The sequence below is a fragment of the Falco peregrinus genome, chromosome 1, assembly GCF_023634155.1.
Source record: "Falco peregrinus isolate bFalPer1 chromosome 1, bFalPer1.pri, whole genome shotgun sequence".
Lineage (NCBI taxonomy): Eukaryota > Metazoa > Chordata > Aves > Falconiformes > Falconidae > Falco > Falco peregrinus.
Window position 1 is genome coordinate 37,760,526 of NC_073721.1, and position 19,230 is coordinate 37,779,755.

The following is a 19,230-nucleotide window of genomic DNA, read 5'->3' on the forward strand; positions in this document are numbered from 1 at the left end:
CAACCTAAATCAAGGCTGTCTCGAGCAGAATCCCATTCAGAATGGCAAATAGGCTATGGTATAAAGGATGATTCTCATGATTTTACAACAAAGTAGACGAAGAATGTGCTGAATTTGGGAAGAAAGGTATTTTGTCAATAGTTGACTACCATGACAAGATTTCAAAGGAAAAGTTATGAAAATCCTTCATTGTTTCAACTGCAATTCTGTTCCATAAATCATTTGCAAAGAGGCACCTGGGTCCATCCCATCACCTGGGTTTCTAATCTGAGTGACAATCACAAAATAAATCCCCCTGGAAATTTAAAAGCTGGCTAGAATACCCCGGTGTTTTCCAAGACGATGACAGAAAGAAGTGTAATGGAGAAGCTGTTCATCAGCAAAAGCTACGAGCTGGACACGTTTTGCTTTTGAATGTATGTTAGCCCTACTGGCCTTTGTCAGCTAGACTGCAAAGAGTAAGTGGAGGCTCTTTTTGAATGTTCTTGTTTCCACTGGCAACCAATGGAACAAAAGGACAACCAGATTTAATCCATTTATTTCAATGTGCCATTTTCAAATAGGTTTCCTTTAAATGATTCAAGAGAGAAAAAGAGGGAGAGAAAAGTCAAGCAATAAAGTGCAATGATTCTCATTAACTGCTATGAATTGACTGTTTCATAGTTTAATTTTGGCAAGAACCGTGAGTTTTTAAAATTTTCATCAGATAAGGTCTTATTTCCAAGCTAGGACACAAAACTTAAATCTATACTCCAATCCTTTTGTTTGGATGCTGATTTCAGATTGGGGCCATTTTAACTGAATTTGCCCTACAATTGCAAATAACCAAAATAACTTTTTCTCTCTAAAATTCCATCTGCATTTCTCTTCAATAGATCTTCATACATGAATCATCTGTATTTTATGCTATTTCTAAAAGGACATAAAAACCTTGTAACCAGACTGGAAATGCCATGAGGTTAGACTACATTTGTAAAAAATGCCTTCTCAGAATAGTTTTTCCCCTAACCTTTAAGAAGTTTATTTTCCATATATTTATTATTGTCAATAGAAGAACATTGTGTCCTGGAATAAAATATTTGTGGAATTTCTATGCCTTTGTTGCTTAGGTCTCCTGGTTCAAAAAAAGCATTCAGGGGCTTTTAAAATGTTCACCATGTCACTCCTGTCAAGTGGTACTTTTGCTAGGCTCTCTGTCCTTTTCTCTGGTGTATTAATGCACATTGGGAAAGTTTTTTTCTTGAAATCTAAATAGTTTTCTCAAATGCATTTAAGAAGGTATTTGTTAATATACATATTTGTAGTATTATTGCATATTGCTAATAATAGCACCACTGCAAGTGACTTGAAGCAGCACCACAGAATACATGCAGCTCATGGACCTTATGTTCCTCATGCTTGATTTAATTTTTTAATAGCTCTAAATCTTTGTGCCTCTTGTTCAGACTTTTTAACTACCAGTTCAGCATGTCTGTGGCAGCTCCTGACACAGGCTGCACTTAACCAAGCCTTTTATTCTCTCCTCCATGCTGCTTTCCTCTTTACATTCCCCCACCCAGTATTACCCTCATGGTCTTGGCGCGTTTGGGCTGTTTGGTAACAAACAGTCACAGGGGTAGTAGTGTTTCTCTTTGCAGGAGCTGTAATGTGCTCAGATGCCCTAACATCGCGGTACAGCCTTGGCAAACCTGCACTTCCAAAACCCTCTGTCTTTTGTGAGTGGTGTGTCTCCCGGGGTTGTTTTACCCCATTCCCAGTCAGTGCCCAGTAGCTGTACCAGGAATGTGGGTAGAAAGGAAAATTCTTGCACTTACCTCCTGCATTTGTTCTGCTTGCTTCCCTCTGATTTCTCCTGTTCTTTTCTTAACCCTTATTCTCCCTGTTTTCTTCCATGATTCTTTTTAAGCTTATTCACAGATGCACATTTCATGTACAGTCTAACAGTATATTCTTTTATATCTCTCAGGGGAAAGAACATAAAGCAAACAAAAGTTGAAAACACCTGCTCTTTGATGAGAGAAAAGCTTGTATGATGCTTTCCAAGCCACCGCCTTGCAATGAGAATTCAGTACCTGGGAATTCGACGTGACAGCCTGAAGTGGGAATGGGATGTACACTGCCAACCCACACTATTCTTAGAGCCTGTAAACCAGTCCCAGTTCCTCTTTGAAACAGAGCTGTTGTTTCAAGTGTTTGTCAATATTCATGGCCTTTTCTCAGGAGTTGCACAATTCCTCACATTTAATGAGGAGACTGAAAAGTTGGTAAACAAGTTGAGGAAGGTATGAGATAACAGGGAAAAGGTCAAACCAGATAAAGATTGCACTGCATTAAGGACAAACATCCTGTGTGAATTATTCAGGAAAACAGTGAACCACTCCAAATTTCTGAATTCTCAGGACAAATAGTAATTCTCTGCTGGATCAAAGATGAGAGGTGATATGGTACGTATGAAAATCAGGTCAGAGAAACACTAATTATACTGCAAAGTACTGGTAAAAACATCCAAACATCCTTTAAAACACTCATTGCTGGCAAGAGAGCAAGACAGGAGACCGAAGTTCAAACAGGAATTTAATTAGACCCCTTGTTTACTGTGCTGTCAGATGCATGCTAAGAAGAAACGTTTCTCATCTGCAGCCATTCTCCACAGAGCACATCAGCTTCCCTCACATGTTGAGAAGCTGACCTGGTGCAGAGGGAACCTGATGCAGAAATGCAACCCTGTAACTTCGCACAGAGGTGTTCAGGACACTGTCATTGACCTCCCCGACATTGCACGCTGGCAGACTCTGATCCCAGGCAGAGGTCACCTATCATTTGGAAACAACACGCTTTTTTTCTTTCTTTCAGTCATGCCAAAGCATATTTCTCGAGTTCACTGCAGTTTGCCACAGAGCAAAGAAGCCCAAAGGTGAAAATATGAGTGTTAGAGCCGGACCTCAAGAGACGGAACTGAGATGTGGAGGTTCACGGGACTGGCAGTGTGCTGCTATAGCAATAAGGTTTCAGGCTATATCCTGCTTTCTTCTCTCATATTTATGACTATTTCACTCTGAGGAGGAAGGACTGCTATTCATTTTATGTAATTAAACAACGGATCAATAAGGGGCAACTATGGTTCATTTGATACTTGACTACAGATTAGATAAAAAGCATTGTTCTGAGTCTGTCCTAAAGAACAAAATTAAAAGACAAAAATAGATATCTAGGAGATACAAAATCACAATAGTTTTTCTCCTTTTCCTCCTTTTCAGCCTCATTAAACCAGAAATCACAAATGTTTTTATTATCCTGTCTTCTGCAGACAAGCATCATGACACTGAACACTGCAGTCATTTTTTTATGAAATTCGGACAACTGTAAGAATACTAATGTAAAAGGGAAACAAAGAAAACTTTTGGGAGAAGATTGATTGTTGTATATATTGTTTTTTATGTACATATAAATAACAGGCTAAAAACATTGCTGCCTAAGTCACTAAGCTGAGATTTAGCAGAACAGGAGGCCAATCTCCAAAGTATTTTATGACTTTTTATTTTGGAGCAACTGTAAACCATAAACCAGATTTATTGTTCTTCTCATGTGTTGTCCTTCAACCATTCCTATTCCTAAATCCACTAAACAACAACTTGTCAAGGACTTGAAGTTATTGTGGCTTTTGCATGCTGCTGAGACTGATTACCAAATAGATACCCTGTCAATCTATTGACTGCTTAGATTTTCAGTGTAAGAATGAATGGGGCATTTTTTGTGGAAGTATTTGTGACTTGATGAGTTTAAATACCGTAGCAAATAGGGGAGCATCTCCTGGCTTGGAGATGTACTGTGTGACCGGAGGAGGTTAGGGATTTTCCATTTCAAACTTCAGGAACATTGCTCCACAACTGCTCTCGATCTTTTCAACAACGTACCACTCATTTCCACAAGACAGAGCATCTTGAGAGAAGAATATGCCAATGAGTATTTTTGAGTTATAATAATTTAACTCCAGCTGTTTTCATTATCCTCTGATGGGGATGAAAAACCCAAACACAGTCAATTCTGAACATAATGAAAGGCATTCTGGTTCATGGCAATGACTTTTAAAATGTGTCTTGCAATGGAGTATAGAAACATTAAGAAAAGCACCCACATTTTTATGTGAAGAGCCAAATATTGTGCAATATGATATTGAATTTCAGTAATTAATTACATGCTACCAAATTCAGCTGTATACCTGTGGTTTCCCTGAAATGCTAGCAGTTGTTTCAACTAGTCCTTACAGATGTGCCTCAAAACCTTTTGAAATGGATCACAATCTCCCTATTGCCTTCAAGTGGTCTTAAATCAGATCCTCAGTTAGGGACATTACTGCAAAAAATTTAGCACCAAGATTCTAGTCTTATTCACAGAACAAGAGAAAGGAGATCTCTGGAGTACAACATTTGTTAAAGTATCAGTATCCAAGCCCTGATTTTGCACATATCCAAAAAGTTAAGGACAAAAAAAATTATGCCATTAGACTGCAATATCTGATTAGTGAGTATTAAAAGCACAGAAATTATTTTAGAATTCCAGAGATTGCATAGAATCTTCAACTGTCCTTAAGGAGGAAAATTATTTTTCTGGCGATAGGCTCAAGTAGAAAATACTTCTAAAAACAGCTGAAAACTGTCCAGCTGATAACTGCTAAGGCTACAGTACATGAACAGAGAGGCAGAGCCCCATAAACACATACTTTTGTGATCAAGTATCAATTAATAGACCCTGCAGTGAAGCAGGTGAAAAATTGAGAAATATAGCCCACCTTAATCAACAGGATTTTTCCCTGTCATGCATGGTATCCACAGGATATTATCCATGGGTACCCAAAAAATAACCATCCTTTCTCAGAATTAAATTATTCATACAACATATGCTTATTATGGTTTAGTCCTTTCATGCATCTGTAACCTCTATGAGACTGAAGTCCAACAAATAATTTTTCCACCTATGTCTCTTATGCAGCATAATCATAGAATCGTTGAATCACAGAATGGTTTGAGTTTGCAGGAACCTTTAGAGATTGTCTAGTCCAACCCTCCTGCAACGAGCAGGGACATCTTTGACTTGCTCAGAGCCCCATCTGACCTGACTTTGGATGTGTCCAGGGATGGGGCATCTACCACCTCTCGGGGCAACCTATGCCAGTGTTTCACCACCCTCACTGTAAAAAGTTTCTTCCTTACATCTAATCTGAATCTACCCTCTTCTAGATTAAATCCATTACCCTTTATCTTATCCCTACTAAAATGTCTGTCCCCATTTTTGTTATAAGCCCCCTTTAATGAACATCATAATTAAAATCTTACAAATTTTCTAACCAAGGTTTACATTGCACTTGACAAATGTGTTTCTTCCACAGAAACTTCTGCCTGCAGATTCAACAGAACTTTCTGTAAAGCTGTATTATTCTGAGCCAAACGTGAACTGCCACACGACCTCTTAGTAAATGTTTTCCTCAAGCAGGAAAAGCTGAAAAGTTGTGATGGAGCCAGGACCTAAAGGCAAAGGGGTTAATTCAGGGCTTGTATTAGTTTCACTTGATGTGCTCTTAGATTTAGACATAAATTATTCATCTAATTTTACCCATGTAGCAGCCTTTTTCAATGGCCATCAGCATTGACTCTGAAATATTTGTTTGGCACTGAAAACTGTTAACTGGATATTTCCTCTTCTGCTTCAGATGGACTGCACACTCACACTCACTTCCAAGAAATGATAAGCCACACTAACTGAATTTTATGCCATCTTCACTGGCACTGACCAGAAGCATCAAACCAGCCAGAGTAAAAGAAATAAAAATCATTTTGACTGATATTTGCCTTCCTGTCAGAAAATGTAAACCAGTCAGCATCTGGTGTATCAGGAATATGAATGTCACTAATATTAAACACACATTTTCCAAATCACACAGGGCCATACCTAAAGCAATAAACATGTTCTGTGTTGCAATTCTTCTGAAAGGAATGGGTTTTTAACCATAAATCATGGTTTGGTCTGCACGAGTGTGTCAGGTCATATGACAGGAGAAGACCCTGAACCTTCATGGTTCCAGCTACCCAAGACACTTGCTTCTGAGGGTGCTGCAAGCAAATGAAGTACATTGCCTCTGCTCCTCTGAGAACACAAACACCAAGCAGCCAAGATTTGGATCCTTTTCTCTCCTATCCTCCTAAACCCTGGCTAAGCCAGCATGGGGATGCAGAGCAGATGGTTCCATCTAGCCATAGGGAAGGAAGCTGATGCAGAGCATGCTCTTCTCCCACAGGTAGGCAGTAGTCTGCTATACCTGTGGCCAAAAGTCCTTCCTGCCTCCATCTGCACGGTGTTTTTTAATTATTTTTTTTATTAGACCGTGTGGAAGAGCCAGGACAGCCCTGGTGGGGTGCTGGTACTGCCCACTGAATTAAACTGGAGAGCAGGAAGTGTTATTCCTTCAGCACATTTCCCAAACACACCCCAAATGGAATTGCCTGTCTGGTAAAAAAGGATCTTCTGCTTTTGCATCAGAAGTCTCAGGTATGTGAAGAAAAGCGTTTGTTTCTAAAGACTGCAGATAACTTCCTAACAGAAGGCCAGAACGAGGTGATTTAAACTAATCTCCTTTTCTTTGCACATAATCATTGCCTGCCTCACCGGATGGCAGATGGGAACATCTCGGAACACGCAAATGTGATCGCTGTGCTCTTACCTAAGGGCTGTATGATAGAGCAATTAAAAAGCTAGTGCTATGTAACCGTAAGGGATCAATTCAGCTGTCTAAACATAGGCAACTAGCATGGGTGAGATACTTTATAGTATTTAAGACATTCACACGGGGCGAGCAGACAGGACGCAGGAGCTAGAGAAGACCAGCACCCTCTTGGAGCCACAGCTGGTGGCCAAGAAAGTTACATAAAAACGTATTAGATCCCTGCATTTAAGCAAATTAATCAAGACCCAATTGACATAACAGCTAGAAGAATCTGCTATATGAAAAACCTAAACCCATGTTATCTACACATAAATTATTAAATGGAAGCATTTAGTCAGCACTTCCATGAGTACATGAAAGTATAAAATAGCAGAAATTAGTATCAGCCATTGGTCGAATAAGGCCAGTAACAAAAGCAATCAGAACTATGTTACAAACAGAGCTAATTGAAAACAAACAAACAAACAAAAAGCAACAAATTCTTTCGTGGGTATGAAACGTATACTGAAGGTTCCTTTTCAAGCAGTGAGAGCCTACAGCAGTAAACTTATGCCAGACAAACTCAAATGAAAGGAAAACAAAAAATTAACTCAAAATGCTCAAGACATTTTCTACTCCTTCCAAAATACTCATCAGTCTCCATTCCTTCCAATCATCTTAGTAAAACTTGATGTGCCTTCCTGAAACACACACCTCAGCCCAAAAACACAAATTGTACTTTAGTTGAGACCAGAATATTGGGTCCAGAATAGCAAATGCTCCACAAATTTGGCAGCCCATGGCATACAGCAAGATACCTGGATTTAAACTCTACATCACCGGACACCAAGCAGGAGCAGTGTATTATGACCTTTCATTTATAGCAGTTCACATAAATTCTAGGATGGCTGAGCCAAATATGTCTCAAAAGAGAAAGAATGGGATTCATCCTCTTTAGCTGTAACTATCTAATCTCAGTAAGTTATTGAGGTGGCCTATATTCAGTGGAAGATAGATGGTGATTCATTTCCAGCTGCAATAAGTGCAGACACCCTTTTATGGCAGTGTTGCCTCTTTCCACCTCGCTTTCTGTAATGGGCTGTTGGGCCACCAGCTAAGATCAGACACCTACCTTCTGGGCTGCTAAACCAGGTGTGATTATTCCATTACCACTGACCCAAACGATTCTCAGCTGTTTCATATTCAGCACCTCCAGAAACACAGGCTGTTCGCTTTCTAGTCATTCTGCTGACTGTTCACTTGCCAGAAGTCCAAGTCCAGAGTGTAAGCACTTGCCAGGTTTTACCCAATGGAACTTGACAATTCACGAAAACAGAGGTACATTTTCATATTATCAGGTGGAGAGAAATAGGAAAACTAACCTATTTTAGGATTAAAAAAAAAAGAGGAATCACAAAGACAATTCCCATTAAGAAAATGAAAGATTAAACAGGAAAGATAGATGAATGAAGAGGAAAAGTCCAAAGTATTTTTAAAGTAAACTAGTATTACCTTTTTCTACAAAAATTCAGAGCTGAAAATGTGACTCCTGCAAATTTCTACCACTCCGCATGGTATTGATTGACATTCTAACCCGCACTTCTTAAATCTGCAGCTACTGAGGCTTGGTTTTGTAACAATTAATAAACATAGAAAAAATGAACAATGATCTGGCATAAATGATGGCAAACTGCGAGTCTTAGAGGATATAGTGTCACATATTTAACAAATTCTGAAGTTTAGAGACAAAAGATATACACACATGTGAGCTTATTCCTATGTTACATAAAATTCCCAACATCAACCAAAGCACTTATTTCCCTTGCCTTCATCTGTTCATGTGATATTTCTGTAAACAACCTCTCATAAGTATCTAGACACCTAAAGTTAAGTAAAGTTATTACTACAAAGAGAGGAAAGACAGGCAAAAATGGTCTCTAGACCTCTGAGGAGCTGGAGGATTTTGTGTTAGCCTTGCTGTCCTTAGCTGCATTTCAAAGCCAACTGGAATTGTAGAACTGGAAATGTTTCCTCTTTTCCCTGAAACATAAAGCAAAGCAACATCTCATCAAAATGTTCTGCAGATGATAGGCTTTTTTTGAACAATGATTTCAGGAAAGAACTGAAATAGTTTAATTAAAAAAATGTTACTTTGGCACTTTACGGGAATTAAACCTTGGCATCTTTATGCTTCCAGTCTCCTATCAGAAAAACCAGTGGCCAGAGCCGGAAGAACCCACAATCAAGGGAAGATGACCCCTGTGCTGTAACCAGGCCTGGAGGACCAGGAAAACCTATGAGAGTAAAGGAATCCTGGCGAAATTAGCTCACCTATATTATCACCAGTCATTTAAAAATTTAAAGTTGAACAAGAACCAAAGCAGTTACTTTCAAGCTGAAGGCAACCAAACTCAGCAGCCCTAGTAAGTGAAGGTGACTTGTGTCTCTGGAGATTAGGCTGCTGTGAGCTACAGCAGAACACGTACCAGGACCTGCCTCTTCTGCTGTATCCCCCCTTCCACCAGTTTTTCATCATACCAGTGAGGTGGTTTGGGCTTTCTCTCTTGTCTCACTTTAGATACACCACAAGGCACCCTGGCATGAGAAGCAACCGAGCTTTATTAATATATTATTTTATTTTTTTAAAACTATATTTATAAGATTTATATATATGTATATAAAATATAAAAATTTAAATTTATATATTATAAAAAATACTTTAAAGCAAGGCCGAACCCTTATTAAAATGAGCAACCTTGTATAAAAGACATGCTAATTCACTTCTAATTGAAGAGTTGACATTAAATATGAAACTTGGATTGCATCAACAGGTTTCCAGATATCTAAGCAAGCTAGTCCAGACTGCAGGATCCCTACACTATCATTACCGTGCACTGCTGAACCCACACACAACGGATGAATCTGCCTACCCGTGTCTGGATCAGCACAAAGGAACGCTAGTAGCTCAGTGCATCCTGCCTGGGAGCACAACTATGCAGCTCATGTGAAGTTGTTTTCTCTGACTTCTATGGGAGTAAACTCTCCACCTCCCAACAGAGTAAAAACAGAAGCATTGGCACTTAGGAGGGATTCCTGAGAAAAACAGAAATGCAGAAAAGGAGGAAGCTCTTTGCTGTATCAACAGCAGAGGAAAAAAGCATCTGACAGCAGAAAGGACTCCTGGAGTCTGAGAAGAAGTCGCACAGACAGTGGGTGATCTTTGACTTGGAGCACTGTGACTTGCAGCCAAAAATCCTTCAGAACAGGAAGAGAACTTGAGGAAAAAAAAAAAAAATCTTTTGACTGAGTCAGGAATGGCTGGATTTGGACCACTTTGCAATAAAGGTCAGGGATCTGTTGGCTCCTATCGGCACAAACCCACAATGAACACACAGGGTTCAAGACCAGCTGCCTAAGTTACAAGGGTCTCTTCACAGAGGTGAGTTACTCTTTGGAGGGTGAGGGATTACTGGACCAGAAGAGCCCACTTCCTTGAAGAGGTGAGAGAAGTTACACCTGCAAGGAGAATGAGAAGCCAAAGACGTGCTGCTGACGTTCTTAAGACTTTAAAACTATAAAAGACTGGCCACAGCTGAGTGAGGAGAATTTACCAGTTACACCATTCTATCAAACCTCTTCATGAGAGCTTTCCTCAGTACTAATCTTAATTGTGGCTTTACTACAAAATACACCAAAGCCAAATTTGGTCATGTAACGGAGCTGCCCATGAACATGACTGTGACTTTGAGAGCAGGAATTGCAATTAATTGTGCTTTTTGGATTGATTATGTATCGAGGCAGCTTAACAAGCAGCAATTGAAAAAGTTTTACAAATTCACATTATATACAAGAAACACTTGGTTATTTCAGTTGTCTCACGATCACATCTTGAAACAGATACAACACACTGAGATGTTAAAACTGTTTGTGGATCAGGCAGCTAGGTCAAGCTGAATGATCAAGGTTGCCAATGCAATGCCATAAATCAGTAAAATAATCCTCCTTGAGGTTAGAGTTTATCAACTTCGGGTTTGCCTGAACTAGGCTGAGCCTCTCGCCTCGTCTGACAGCTCCCAATAGACTATGTAGCCTCAGAATACCAAGACCATAAACAACTCTTTGCAAAATCAATTGTAATCTACATATTTGAGCCAACCATGCACTCCTGCAGCTGGGCAGGGATTAGCCTTTGCTTATGCCAGGAGTTTGCCTTGCATTGAAGAAGACAGCACAAGTCCAATAATTTATGTGCTTGGTGCAGCACCAGCCATGGGGAAGTTTAGAATCAACTCTATTGATACTTACTCAAGGAAGTAACTCATGTCAAAGCCCTGCAATCTAAATAAGACAGAAAGTTTGCCCTTCAGTTTGTGCATGCATTCATAACTCATACAGGCACAATTCTCCTTCTGCATATTGGGAATGCATTTCTGAGCTGACACCTGCAATAGTTTGAGGTGATATTTCATAGGTAGGTTATTATAGCCTTTGGAATGAGAATACGGATGGTCATTACAAAACCAGCACAAGCACAGTCATTACAAAGGAACATTAGAAACCATCCAGGTGGGAGAAGCACCTTCACACAGAAAGCAACCCTTTCCGAAATATCATTCCAGATTCCGGGGGGGAAGGAATGAACTTACTCATCAAAAAACTTTTTCTAATACCAGCTTCTAAGAGTTTGACTTTACAGTTGTTGTGCAATGGATTCCCAAATCCCTTACTTAACATGCTTCCACGGAAAGTGCATCATATTGCATTTTCCATCCTTAGGGATTCCATGCTGTCGTCAAACAATCATATATATCTCTGACTCCTTCATTCAAGCTTGAGTCACATAAAGTCCTATCCCTGATGACACCAGCTTCTAACAGCTTTTATTTTGTAATTAACTGCTCTATTCACACACTATAGCTGGTAGAATTACAGTTTGAGGGTGGAGTTATATTAAATATCAGCCAATATGCAGTAGTAGTCTTTTTTTTATTTGAACTAGCAGGGTAATTTACCTATTTCTACTTTTAAATCATACTTACCAGTCTTCACTTGTCTGATGCAGAATCTGGAGCTTGTTTGTTGGCCCAAGCAAATCTCAGAAACTCAGGTAATCAGGTTCCCACAGCACTGGGTATAGCTGAGAAGCACTGCTTTACACAGATGATTTAAAGGCATCACTCTGATCTGTTTTATAACACAAGCTGTCAGGAGTTCAGAAATTAAATCAACAAGAGAAATCACTAGGACTTAACTAGATTCCTGTAGTTAATCTGATACATAAAAAGGTGTCCTAGACATGAACTTTTATACATAATTTGATTTTTTTATATTGCAGAAACACGAAAAAGCATTGCAAATTATTAAAAAACTCTCTCTTTAGTGTTTTATACACTTTAATAATCACAGATAAACAGCTGTAATTACTTAGTGGTTCTAGAATAACAATGTCCCAATGACATTGAACATGATTTATAATAGAGTGATATAACTAGACCATTTGTGTAATATCTGCAGCGTCAATTCTGCACTTCATACACCTCTTGGAACACAAACAAGCTTTATGAGACTACATGTTTGGGAGACTCTGGGGCCTGATTTGCAATATGATGAATACCCACATGCTTCACTGTGGTCCACAGAGATGCATAATTCCTTGCAAAATTCACCCTCCAGTCTCCTTGTTCATGTTTCCCTCCCTCAGTTTCCATTTGGCAATGGAGCCATCATCATATTAGAAGGACAAGTACTGGAAAAAAACAGAAGCAGCTGAAAAAGCAAAGTCTCTGCCATCTTCAGTGCCCTCTTTGTCTAATCCGTTCATTCTCTGTCTTCCTAATCCCACTGCCCAAAGGAAGCTACAAAAACAAATTACCACCCAACACCTCTGCTTGACTTCTGCAGCAGCAGAGAATCTATTGTCAGCAGGGGCTGCACCTCTCCAGGTACAAGCTATTTTTTTTTAATAATAATTTCAGGGCCAGAGAGCACCTGTGCCTTTAAAGCTGATGCTTCTGAAACTAAGAGCTGATGGCTCCTGACCATCACTTACTGTTCAGTTGTTTTTTCTGGACATGGTCTCCTGGTGGCTGAATTCACTTTTCTTGTCAGTTTAGCTGAACACTGTTGTTTCTCAGATTCCCTCCCACAAGGGATCTTACCTGCAGAATAACATCCCAGCATCCCTGCTTTCTGTGAGTGAATAACTCCTGCATGCACATCAGGAGGAAGCCTTTAAACTGGATCTCTCACAAGACTTGTTTTGCAGTCAGCTTTATAATAAACATTTGTGTCAGCCTGCAAGAGACTCACAGTCCTCTGAAAGCCAAAGCAGATGACCAGATTACAAGGTTTGATTGCTACCTAATTTGTGAGAGATTATTATGACAAAAGCAGTTAAATCCTCAGGCCACTTGTTACAGCTGTTAAACCATTGTAGCCCCGGTTGTCCCTCAGATAACGTCACAAGCATATGATTCCTACCAACAGATTTTAGTTCGGGGGTGTGGGTACACCCAAACATGCAAAAGGGAAGCTGATGCAAAACAAATCACAAAAAAGCTGTCATAAGTGCTGTACTGTTCATATTTTTGTACTGAATCATAGAATCACAGAATGGTTCATGTTGGAAGGGACCTTAAAGACCATCCCACTCCACCCCCCACCACAGGCAGGGACACCTGCCACCGGACCAGTTGCCCCCAGCCCCATCCAGCCTGGCCTTGAGCACCCCCAGGGATGGGACACCCACAGCTGCTCTGGGCAGCCTGGGCCAGCGCCTCGCCGCCCTCACGGGGAAGAATTTCTTCCTAATATCTAATCTAAATCTACTCTCTTTTAGTTTAAAACCATTCCCCCTTGTCCTGTCACCACATGTCCTTGTAACAAGCCCCTCACCAGCTTTCATGTCAGTCCCTTTAGGTGCTGGGAGCTGCCCTAAGGTCTCCCCGGAGCCTTCTCTTCTCCGGGCTGAGCAACCCCAGCTCTCCCAGCCTGTCCTGGTAGGAGAGGGGCTCCAGCCCTCCGGTCATCTTCGTGGCCTCCTGTATTCATTCCGGCAGGTCCATGTCCTTTTTACGTCAGTAAAGACTTCGCTTAACACCTGCAGGAAGGTACTAGCGAGGCTTGCAGAACCAGCAAGGTCACGGTTTGGGTCCAAGGATTTGAGGTGGTGGAGTCACACCTGGGGTGTTCAATACTTCTGTGGCAGCAAAGCAGTGACACCACTGAAACGCTGTGTGTCGGAAGGCAGAGTTAAATCACCACAGGCAAAGCAGTCACTAGAGAGGAAAACAACGCTCCAAAGGTAAAACACCCCAGATAAGAAAAAAACATATAAATGTAGGCAGAGGAATCCAACCCAGCCTTGCACATCAGGGCTGTATTAACAAGGCTTGCTTTCAAGAGATCAAAGGACATTGATCCTTCTGACAGATCAATCCTACAGAGAGGAGGAGGGTGATTTTCATGAATTAGCCAAGAAAAAAGGGATAGCAACAGAAGTCCCATTTGCGTGTCTCTGTCTAAATTCCTTACTGTTTTCAAGCATTTTGAGACTCATATTACAGTTCAGGGTCTCCTGTTCTCCACGCAGCTTTTCCACAGGCCATTCTTGTGCACCCAGCCTCTTTTAGTCCCAGCTGAAACTAAAAAGGATCCTTTTGCTAAAAGCATGATCTTCTGGGGATCTTTCTTGCTCAGATATGTTTGTCTCTAAGGTTCCCATTTAACTGTGCTAATGAGAGTGCAGGTCAGAAATGCACTAAGCTTCTTCAAAAAGTAAGGAGAAAATATTTTCCTAAGGGAATATTTACAGGGGGGTTGTAGCTTATAACTGTACCCTTCATATTCTGCTCTTAGATTTATTAAGGAACAGTGCTCTGTTCTGAGAAGTATAATTTCTGAGCCATTTCAATCAACTGTCATAACAGCAATGCACTTGGAGCCCACAGACACAGCTAGGGAGCCTGAAGCAACTGCGACAAAAGAGGATCATTATGGGCCCTTTCTATTTCTGAATGATGACAAATGGGTGGGCCCCTTTGCCAAGGTGCATTGTGTAGGATGGAACTCCACATCCTCCAGTGGGCATGAGACTCTGGATGAATTCAGATGTGGTAGCCATATAGCTAATCTAGTAACCATAACAACCATAATCTTCACTGCAGGACTCTAGAGAACTTCTCTCGCTACTGTCTCTCCCTAAGAACACTTCGGCTTTCAGTATTCCTTCCGCACCCATAAAATGGAAACACTAAAATTCAACTTCTACCAAAACTTTGCTACACTTGGAATTAAAACGTGTTAGTTGCTTCATTATACCCTCCTTGAATGCCTGTGGAAGGTCACCAAAGGAGAATTAAAATAGTGCTCTCAAAATAGACATCAGTATCTGGTTATTCAGATGATATTGGACACAATCCAGTTCTAAACCACACTAGTAATTATATTAGTACTCTGGACACATATTTGAAAGTTCAGCTGAAAGCTGTTCTTCAGTAATCCTAATAATGGAAAAAAAAAAAAAATAGGACCCTGACAATGTGTTGAAACAGTAATTTGGTCGTTCTGCCAGCTTTTTAGGTTAATTGTATCTCCCCTGTAATAAATGCGGAGATATTCTGCTTTCAGTTATGCTGTGAACTTCTGCACAAGTCATTGAGAACTTGTAAACAGATTAATCTAGGTTTACATAGACAAAAGCAAGAAAACAGTCCTATTTGAAGAGCCTAATTATGTCTTTTTGTGTTCGTTTGAAGACACTTAAACAAAGGGATGGAAAGCCTCATCAAGGAACCAGTGCTCAAGTCTCCAGGCAATTGAAGCCTCAAGGGACAACCCCAGGGCCAGCTCCGCTCCTGGGTCTGTGCAATAGTTGTCTTCTGCCACAGAAAATAACCATTGCCTGGAGCCAGATCATGCCTCACATAAACCCTGTTGTCTCAGAGATGTGACCAAACAAGCTAGTACATGCAGAGCATCTTTCCTTTCACTTCCCAAATCCTTGTCTACTCTAAAGCGAGCCCAGATCCGGCTCAAGTCTGAGACCCAGGCTGAGCTCCCTTTCTGCAGAGCCCTCTCCTGCATCCATGCCTCACCTGGCAGGTGGTAGTCCTGGCTTTGGATTTGCTTCTTCCAGTACGTCAATAACGGTCAGCAACACGTGGAGGGACACTGCGGTGCTGTGGAGTGCTCGGAGGCTGCTGGCTGGCAAGGTGGCACAGGTTTGGCGTGGGGATATGCCCTGCCAAGGGTCTCTCTCTGCTCTGGGATTCATTTTCCTCTTTGGCTTAGAAAGATCAGGGTTTGCTAAGGTCTGGGGAGCACTGAAGAGCATAAATTGAAGCGGAGAGAGTAAGGGAGGCTGGAACTAAAAGATGATAATGAACAATTACTTACTTCAAAAACATTAAAAATGATTCTTACATACTCAGGATACAAAGAGCTGTACAAATACCAAAGCAAAGCACGTCCTTTGGTCCTGTAGCAAATGGGATGTGCTAGAGTTATTAAATACCCAAAGAAGCATGCTGAAATACCTAAGAGAACTGCTTAGAAAATTAGGTACTTTTGTGTGAAATCACACCGATAATACAAACCCTGTCATGTTAATAACTCCCCAAAGCTCTCCTTAAATATGATAATAGAAGTCTGACTAGTCTAACATTGTCATTTTAATTAAAAGCTCTATTCCTCCTGACAGGGGCAAGTCAAAGAAAATGCAGTTGGGACCCCACTCCAACCTCATAAAAAATAAGAATGCTTTCCTCTGTAAGATGGTAAACTGGTAGCATAGCTTAAAGGTTGCTCTGACCTATGTTCCATATGCAAACATACATAGTTCATCCCCCAGAATGGAATTTTGTGGCTGATCAAATTTGCTCAAATGAAAAATGGCACAAGCCCATCAACCCTTTTTCCCCTTCAGAGTACTTTTATTTTTCCCCCTTGAAAGACTTTTCATCCAGAAATTTCCAAGGTTTCCAGCATTAAATTTCTACTGAACCTTCCAGTTTTATCAAAATGTTTCCATTAGTTCAAAATTTGTTTTCAGAATTTCATTCTGCTAGAAACTGTCACATTTTACCAAAAGCGTGCGTCACCTGTAAAAGCGAAAATCCAGTTTCCAGCCTGTTCTATTAGGCAACGTGGTTGTGCAGAGTATAGTAGTTTGAGTCTAAATGCCTACATTTTTCCAGTAGGTCCAAATGTGCAGATCACCAGGTACAGTAGCTCACACCACTACCATACTCATCACTGCTTGCTGGATCACAGCGTTCTACAACATACTTCACTGTCTGTAAGACCTGGAGAACTCCCTCAATATTCACAAAATCCAGTTTGCACCTATGTAAAAAAATAAAAGTCACTCTGGCACACATACAAGGGGAGGATAAACCTTATCAGCTGTCAAATACACTGTCTTCCTAAGTAATTGCTAGCAGCTAACATTGTCATTTCTGCCTTCAAAGGGCAGAGGTATTTATCCAAATAAACAGCCAACTCTGTAGACTCCTTGCTTGCTGTTTCTAAGTAGCAATCCTTGTCTGTCTTGGTGCATGCAGAGAGGACTGGAGTCTTTTCAGGTGCCTTCTTTTTATCAAACTCAGCAGTTCGATTGTTTTCTGGGTGCTCATGCAGACCTAACATGTTCCAAGCATAACACATTTGCACTGCCATGCATCAGCGGGGCACGAACATTCTCAAGGGAAGTAATCAACAGTCATAGAGCTTCTCAGGTGATAACAGCAGAGATCAACAAATCTTGCTAAGAAGGGTGATAATCATAATAGTTTTGCAACAAACTTCTCTGTCTGCAAAGAACAAAGGACAACTAACACCCTATAATATTTTTGTTGCTTTGAAAATAAGGATTTGCATACACTGCTGATGCTGTGGCAAAGAGACCAGCTCCTTCACAAAACCTTGCAGAGCAGAAGCAAAGGGGAAAGGCAGCCCTCACCTCTGCAGCAAAGTTGTTTTAAAATATTAAAGGTATTCAAACTCTGCATCACTGTTTAAAGATAAAGTCTAGGCTCCTCTTCACTGCCGAGGGGAAAGGAGCAAAGGGACAGTGTTCAGCTCTGTCCCCGGGCAGCTCCTTCAGTTCGGGTCTGGCCAAGCCTCAGCACCGGGGTGATGCTCGCTCCTCACCTCCACCCTCCGGGTGCTTCTCTCTGTCCCATCCGATGCCCCTGAGCTGGTCACACAACCGCTCCCTGGCCCAGGAACCAGCTGGGATAGCCGAGCCGGCCCAGCTGCCTTCCCTTGCTGGGAGAGCCACCCAGCAGGGGTGATGGGGCGGCTGCCCCGGGGGGCTGCACACGCAGCAGCTGGGGGCAGCGCGGCCCCCCCAGATGAGCCCGGGGGCAAGCACAGCCCTCCCCCCTCAGGCCATGGCCCGGCGTGCCTCTGCTTGCCATTGCCAGAGCTCAGGGGAAATTCATAATTTCTCTGGGTCCCCGTGAGTAAATCAGCCTGAAGGACATATGCTGAGGGCAAAGCTGAAGACCTGGGGTTCTCCTCAGAAACTCAGCACTTAGAATAACACAAGTGAAGGAACTGTGATTTCACCGCTCCCATAACACTATTCTAATCCACTCCCATATCCACTTTATGTGCATCTAGGAGTCCTATAATGTCACAGGAATTCAAAAATGTGCCTAAGACTGCCTTTTGCTTATCGGTGTGAAGTTCCCATGGAGCAGATGCATGCTGCAGCAGATTATATACCAGGACACACTATTTTGAGAACAAAAGGAAGCTGATGGAGGCACGTCTTTTCCCTCGATTAGGCAACAGACCATTCTTCTATTTGCATTACATTTTGTCATGTACATTTTGTACAGAACGGTGTCTGTAATTTGAGTAATCTTTTGTGATATAACCAAAGGGAGCCACTATATTATGTTGTATTACTATCATTTTCCTCACAGGAATGAATCATATTCCTTTACCGCCACCGGGACACATTTTCGTGTAGGAACACACAGTAACTTCTGCTTTCTGAATGCTAAAGAGCAGAGAGCTGGCTGTGGAAGTATGTGGCTACATAAATAAATATGCTGCTTTCTATTTTTCAAGGGCACTTAGAGATGTGCACAGCACTCACAAAACACAATTCAAGCTATGCAGTAATTATCTGGGTTTTAGTTTGTTTAACCCAAGTTTGTTAAAAAAAAAAATCCCGAGACCTGCAAGCCCTCTAAGTGAGGCTGAAATGAACTCAAATGAGTGATTTGTTTTTATTTAGAAGTACTTATTTTTAAAAATCGCTTCACTAACAACTCAAATTTAGAAGTAGGAGAGAAGAATTATCAAATTGGAGTTTTCATGGGTTTTTTAAATCCTCAGCGTCCCCAGGGAATTTGTACAAAGTGAATTCATCCAATTTGTCAAAGCCAATAATGCTATGCCAATGCAGGTATCTTTCATTAAACAGCAGGTAGCGTTACCTGGAGCCAAGGCAGTAGGTACCATGGAGACTTCAGACTCTCTGTCAGCCTGGATATGGACCAAACATCTCTGGAAACACC